Source organism: Sardina pilchardus, chromosome 15 (genome assembly GCF_963854185.1).
Source record: "Sardina pilchardus chromosome 15, fSarPil1.1, whole genome shotgun sequence".
Classification (NCBI taxonomy): domain Eukaryota; kingdom Metazoa; phylum Chordata; class Actinopteri; order Clupeiformes; family Clupeidae; genus Sardina; species Sardina pilchardus.
In genome coordinates this window covers 23,463,923-23,471,422 of record NC_085008.1, presented here as the reverse complement: position 1 = coordinate 23,471,422, position 7,500 = coordinate 23,463,923, and the positions used below count along the sequence as shown (strand labels likewise).

At 46.0% G+C, this 7,500-nt stretch overlaps 1 protein-coding gene across 4 annotated transcripts in view; it reads right to left on the bottom strand.

Moving 5' to 3' along the window:
* Positions 1–7,500, bottom strand: part of celf5a (cugbp, Elav-like family member 5a) — a 138,703-nt gene that overhangs the window by 71,113 nt on the left and 60,090 nt on the right. The gene's annotated exons all lie outside the window — the stretch shown is intronic.

Genomic DNA, 7,500 nt, shown 5'->3' with positions numbered 1-7,500 from the left:
GTGCGGGCGCAATAAAAGCGGAGGGAGCCGCAGGAGGAGAGGGATCAATGCAGCCCTATTGATCCCTGGCCCTCTCGGCCGCGCACACAGTCTGCTGGGGAAGGATTCTGTGGTTAGGAGGCTCACAGTAATCCACTAGAACCTGATAAGAATGGCATTTGTTGGATTAGATGCTTCTGTCATCGCTGTCTTTGTGGCGTGTGCTTTGCAAAGCTCTCTCTCTCGCTCTTTCTCTCTCGTTCTCTCTCTCTCTCTCTCACTCTCTCTCTAGCTCCTTCTGTTTATATTTTTTTTCCATTACCCTTGTTAGGGTTGAACAGTTTCGCTCGTTTTTGAATTCTTTAAAAAAAAGAGAGAAAGAAAAAAAAAACTTCCTGTTTCCTGCTTCATTCTCACAGTAGGCCTACTGAGGTGATAAGTAAGGGTGACTTTGGAAAGAGGTCAAACGGGTTTGCAAAGATAAATTCTGGGCAAAAAAAAGTGTCAGGATATCAGTGGGATTTCAATCCACTCTCGAAAATGAATAAACGGCTTTCGGCAGCCCTGTTTGTTGAGTTGTGGGTGGAGAGACCAACATGTGCAAAACAAACATCCCTCTTCTAGGCCTTGCTGTTAAAGACAAGTTTTTTTCTCAACAAAAAACGACAACAACAAAACATCACAACAAATCACTCCAGTGTCACCACGCCAGTCAGAGCACTTGAATGATATATTAGGCTTGATCGGACGCAGTTTGTGTAGAAAGACCACCAAGACATGCAAAGCAACCATGAGCTTCTTCCTTCCTGCTCCTCTGAGCCATCTGCAACTAAGAATAAGCACCATTTTACTGCCAACAAAGCATGGCTCTCAAACGCACAGCCAAGCCAAACCATCTGAAAAATGTTCAAGCGATTCAGGATCAACATTTTTCGGTCCCCCCCTTTTTTTTTCCCTTCCCTCCACAACGTCAACATATTTTTTTTTACTGTCCAATTCTAGAGCGGAGCTTAAAAAGGTCAGATTTAAAGACAGGGCAGTGCCATAAAAGCATGACTTGTTCAAGGAGAAACACCATAATGGGATTTTAAAACGTCTTAATAACATGCTGATATATGGGGGGGACGCCAGGGCCAGATTCATTAAGTGCTAAACGTATCCATTTTCACCTTGAGGAATGGAGCAACCTTCCTCTCAGGAATTATTCCATAAATTTATCCATCGTAAATAATAACTATCCCAGCAGTTCGTCTTTGCGAGGGGAAAAAAAGGCAAGATGTTATGCTTTTGAAGGTCGAGGTTCAGACCCATGTTTTCACCATGCTTCCCAGAGCCTATGGCTTCTCGAGGAAGGGCAGCAGCTACTTTGTGACAAAGCAAATTCTAGAGCCTTCCATCATTTCAATGTTCTTTTTTTTTTTACACTGTCCTAGTGTTTCTCAGGACAGTGTTTGACAGTTTAACTCAAAAGCCCAGGTCTTTCAGAGGAGAATGATCCATAGCCTTCTGAGAAATATTCTACTCAAACAAACCATTTTGCCTCAAATATTTATGGGACTGTCAAACTGTATCCACGTCAGGGAGAGCAAGAGGCGGCAAGAGTCTGAAATTTGTTGCGTCGCACATGCAACGCCACTGACACTGAGAAATGGAAATGTGGCCATCCTCATCCTCATGCCAGTTCAGTGTAATTTCCAGGAATATTTACCGGGTTTCCACCTCCTGGGCCAACTCTACACACCTTAACACCACAAAGATACACACATCTTCATGGTGTTTGTTATCGCCAGGTTTGTATACCGTACAGAACATGTGTGAAAATACATTGCATCTAAAACCAGAAACCAGTCAGCTGAGAAGGTACTGTATGACCAGTGTAATGGACCAGTCATTTTCCTGAAAGCTAAGTATTTTCTTTACAGGTCTAGGTCTGTTTATTAGGCTATTTGCTACCAGTTTTAAGGAGATATAACCACTGTGTGCAAATGCACACATGAAGTGTAGTCACACACACATACGCACACCTATAAACACACAGTCACAGACACACACACACGCGCGCGCGCACACACACACACACACACACACCTCCTATAAACACACACACACACACACACGCACACACACACACACGCGCACACACACACACACACACACACACAAACACACATGCACACCCACATGCTCACTGAATAAACAAAGAATACAATTAATGAACTCATGCCGTTGTCAGGGAAACCATTCATTTTGCCTTGCTCCTTGGAGAGTTTTCTAGGGTGTTCTTTTTTTCTCTCTTTTTTTTCCCTTTCGCTTCTGCTTCCCTTTGTGAGTCACTGTTCAAAACCGTCCTCACACATATGATAAAAAGGTAGCTAGAGAAAAGGAGGGCTTTTTTATTCTGCATTCGGTTCAAATAACAAAACACGCTCTAAGTGTGAAGCTGTCTGAGCGTTCAGAGCAGTGTTCATTTGAAAAAAAGCTATTTTAAATTTAGTCATTGTTCAAGACTATTAGATGAAAATACAAATGATTTTAGTGCCATTTAATGAATTTAATGAACACATTTTAATTTCAGTCTGTATTGTTTGTTTTTTTTTTTCATTTGAGTTTAGTGTTGACAAAAACAACACTGGCTCTGAGTTAGTGAGGAGGGCTAAGAGTGGGATGGATACCTGGAGGAGTAAAAAAGAATGAGAGAGAAGAATGGAGAAAGAGAGAGCATGAGAGAGAGAGAGACGGAGAGGGGGAGATAGAGAAGGAGAGAACATGGTTGAAGAAAGGAAAAAGAGAACGGAAGCGAGAAGGAGAGAGCATGAGAGATGGAAGGAAACAGAGAGAGAGAGAGAGAGAGAACATAAGAGAGATGTGATAAGAGAGCATGAGAGAGAGAAGGAGAGAGTGCATGAGAGCGAGAGAGAAAGAGAGCATGAGAGGAAAGATGGAGAGAGTGCATGAGAGAGAGAGAGAGATTGAGAGGAGAAAAGGAAAGAGAGCATGAGAGGAAAGATGGAGAGAGTGCATGAGAGAGAGAGAGCATGAGAGAGAAGGAAAGAGAAACAGAGAGAGAAGGAAAGGAGGAGAGAGTGCATGAGAACGAGAGAAAGAGAGAGAGAGCGAGAGAGGAAGAGGGAGAGAAGGAGAGCTGCCTAGCTGCCTGCAGCTGCCAGATAAGATTGCCTTGGTGCTGAGTGGCATGTCCACAGCCCCGACTCCACCCTAATGTGTCTCACCGACAGCAGGCTGACGATGTCAGGCAGGAGAAAATGCATACATATACATTTTTAACACGCGCGCCACGCGCGCTGACAGTCACAGCGCACCCCGAGACTCCGCCGCGCTCTCATCTCTTATTTGCTTACAGTGTAATAATTAATACGCCTGTCTCTGAATAGCAACACGCTATAGCTGAATCATCTCGCAGATATATCACGCCGGCTTGCCGAGCCTTTGAATGTAAATCACAGTTTTTCCCATCTAGCACGGATGCCTTTTGAATGCGATGCATGACTCTCCCAGCCCCCCTGCCACACACACACACACACATACACACACACACACACACACACACACACACACACACCTCATCCCTATCCTCAGCTTATTTTCTGTGAGGATCTTTTTTCTCCCTCCCTGGCTGTGTACGTCTCATTGTGTTTAAACGCCGGCAGATCTTGATAATCTCATTGTTTACGTTCCGAGTGTCTCCCACACCTGGGCTATTTGAATGGCTGTAAACAGCTTAGGAGGGAGAGAATGCATGACATCAATTTAAAAAAAAAAAAAGTGGGGGCACCAGCAGCTCCCCTCTCTCTCTCTCTCTCTCACTCTCTCTTTATCTATCTATCTCTCTCTCTCCCCCCGTCATGAGGTTTGATTATGCGCCGATGGGCCTCGGTGGACGGGGGGGGGGGGGTGTGGAGCGAGGGAAGGACGGACGGCGGCGATGCGTATTACGCGGCGGTGGCCACTGCTGCTGCGGCTGCTGTGAGCGGTGAGAGGGGAGCCGCTGTAAGACAAAGGGAGGCTTCCGCCAATAAATAACAACCAATCTCCCCCCACGCGCCGCCAGAGAGGGGGCCCAAATATAAACATTTATAATATCAGCGGGAGAGGAGCATGTGGGATTTATTTTTTAATAACGATAAAAAAAAGCACTTCCCATAAAGTAAACATCATGTGTTTGAGCTGAGGCTGTTTTAGGAGCATCAGACAATTTGCCGATGGCTTTTCTCATCCCCCCCTGTCACCTGAACACACAGCGCAGCCTCGACGCTCTCCTTCGCTACGGCTACATTAATGTATTGAAATGATCCCTCAGGCTGGAGCCAGCAGCGTGTGCATTCTAGTATAGTGTGGTGTGTGTGTGCAGGCCGGCCCTGGCTTAACCTCCACGCTCTTCATAGCGTCACTCACTGCACAGTCTCAGCTGCTGGAGATGTTGACATTTAGGCACATTCATCATGACTGGCCGTAGCTCAATGACAATAGGCACGGATCCACTATATTTTCCATTATTGTAACCCCCCCCCCCCTCCCTGCCCCCACTCCTCCCCCCCATCGTATGATAACAAAGCTGTGTGCTCAGTGCGAATGTAAAAAAAAGAGAGCTGTGTAGTTCATGAGTTAAATGTGAAATAACAGACTACCCCCAGATCATTAATACACATTACCGGGCCATCAGAGCCCATTCTCCTCCTGGTCTTCCTAATAGGCAAATAAACACCTTTTGACTGGAGCATCCCAGCTGTGATAATTAATATTCCCAATTATTGATTTGAAAGTGTGCAGAGTGGTGACAGCCCTGGGCCTGAGATCTGCCCGTAAATCTCTCTCTCTCTCTCTCTCTCTCTCCCCCTCTCTCCCCCTCTCTCTCTCTCTCTCTCTCTCTCTCTACCTCTCTCTCTTTCTCCCTCTCTCTCTCTATCCCTCTCTCTGTCTCTGCAGCAGAAGTCACAATGAGAGACAGAGAGAGTGTGTGAGAGGAAAGGAGAAACGAGAGAGAGATAGAAACGTAGTGATTAAGAGAAAGAGAGGACAGAGAAAAAGGAGATGTGGGCGGCTGATGCATTTGTACCGTAAAGGAGAAAGCCGTGTGAGAGAGAAGAAATTGAGAGAAAGAAAAGAGAGAGTGATCAAGAGAAAGAGATAGAGAGAGAGAAAAGAGGGTGGGAGTGAGTCAGAGAGATAGAGAGAGAGAAAGAAAAGAGAGCAAAGAAGAAGGGGAACGAGTGAGTAATGCATTTAGAGAGGAGAGAATGGGCAAGCCAGCCATTTGGTTGTTATTTCAAAAAGGGAGTCATCTGTTTGCAGAATCCTCCAGCAGAAAACAAACATGACACAAGACAGAGGAGCGATGAGAGAATGAAGCGACAGAGAATACTCATGGAGAGGAGGAGAAAAAAGGAGGAGAAGAGGGGGATGAGAGAGGGAGCGAAAGAAAAGGGAAAGGAGGAAAGAAAGAGAGAACGAGAGAAAGACGAGATGGAGATGGCATGTGTGTGTGCAAGAGAGAGAAAGAGAGAGAGAGAAAGAGAGAGAGAGAAATAGAGGATAAGAGAGAGAGAGAGAGAGACAGCAGAGCTTCCAGCACCACTGCGGAAGCAATGATAAGAGTCGTCACCGCAGTGGCTTGTCAATTGCAGTCGCCAAACCGGGGGACTTCTATCGCGGCTTCGCCAACCACAAATACACAAATAGACAAACAAATAAATAAATAAATAAGAGAGCGAGTGAAAGTAAACAGAGGTTAGAAGGACCATAGGCACCAGAGGCGTCTGACAAGACAACAGATGGAGAGAGGAAGAGGACTGACTATCTGGGACAAAAAACAAAAGGTGCATTCCTAGTGCTGCTCAGTGCACTAAGTTGGTACTGTATTTGGTGAGACGTGTTCTTTACCAGAGGGGAGTAGGCTGTGAGGAGGAGGCTCTTTTGGTATCTTCCATCCCCTGCTTAGAGCTTTGAGCTGTGCTGTGCTGTGCTGTGCTGTGCTGTGCTGTGCTGTGCTGTGCTGTGCTGCTCGACTGCTACGCCAGTCATTATTCAAAACAGACGGCCAAACTAGGGCCAGCAACTGGAAGCTGTCCCCTGCAACATTATTCACTCTTGTTCACGCGCTGCTTGCATATTCACATTAATCAGCTATGACAAATGACAGGTGGATTTGTTTTGTTCTTTCTTTTTTCGCCATTTTCAAAAAAAAAAAAAAAAGAAATTAAACAAATTCTATGTGCGGGTGAAGTTGTTGGAGTTTCAGTTTTTTTAGTTTAATGTCAAACGTCTGAAGTGTGTGTGCATCCTCGCCTCTCTAAAGGATAGGACGAATATTATAAAAGTCCCTCTGAACCGGACTGACTTTCCTCTGACTAAAGAAGAAGTCAAAGTCATGCCTTGGACATAAGACATGGAAGGTTCTGGAAAAAGAAAAAAAGAAAACGCTCGCAACCCCCCCCCCCCTCCCGTCAGCCAACAGCGTCTGTCTGTGAACCGCGTGCGTGTGAGAGGAGCGATAAAGAAAGAGAGAGAGAGAGAGATTCCGACTCCCCACAAACCCTGACTTCAGAGCCTGGCGCCGTTATCAAGAGAAGGGCATCACTCCCTGATATCTCTCGGCCCCCGACGCCTTTCAACTCCAAAGAGCTGTTGACATGACACGCCACAGCAATACACACACACACACACACACACACACAGCCGTGCCCGCCGCTCCTCGCCGACAAGTTACGCCGAAACTGCCGTTCAATTTGTTTTGATCTCACCCGCCAACCTCACACCCCCACCCCCACCCCCACCACCACCTAGCCATCCAACCACCAGCCAACCCCCCCGCCCCCCCCCCCCCCCCCCCCGCTCTTTGCTCACCTATCTAATGAAGGTTATCTTCAAAGCACACAAGGGCTCGTCCGCTCTCTCTGTTTGAAATGAGGTCTTTTAAATACTCATGAATTTTAGCCCGTGCGTGCCAGCTGATAGCAGAGCACGCTGGTGTGTGGTCAAGAAGGGCATCATCAAAGGAGTCTCCGCTCACTTGTCCATCTATACTGTACCATCTATAGTCTTCACTACACAACGTATATCACAGTAGTTGACCAGTTAGTTGGGTCGCAGGGCTTCACAGCCATTGAGCCAGAGAGGAGAAATGTAATCATATTTGAGAATATATATATAAGTGTGTGTGTGTGTGTGTGTGTGTGTGTGTGTGTGTGTGTGTGTGTGTGTGTGTGTGTGTGTGTGTCTGTGTGTCTGTGCGTGTGTGTGTGTGCTCAATAGTGCATCATGACAGTGTGATAAAGGCTTCTATGTAGGCTATACACAGTAAACCAGTTAAAGCTGTTGGGTTTTAAAAGTCATTGAGACAAAGCCAAGAAAATAAATAACTGTATCTAGTGTGTGTGTATATGTGTTTATGTGAGCTTATTTACAGTATACTGTATGTTTGCATACTATGGGTGTGGGTGTGTGTGTGTGTGTGTGCATCTGTGTGTGTGTGTGTGTGTGTGCGTGTGCGTATATGCGTATGTG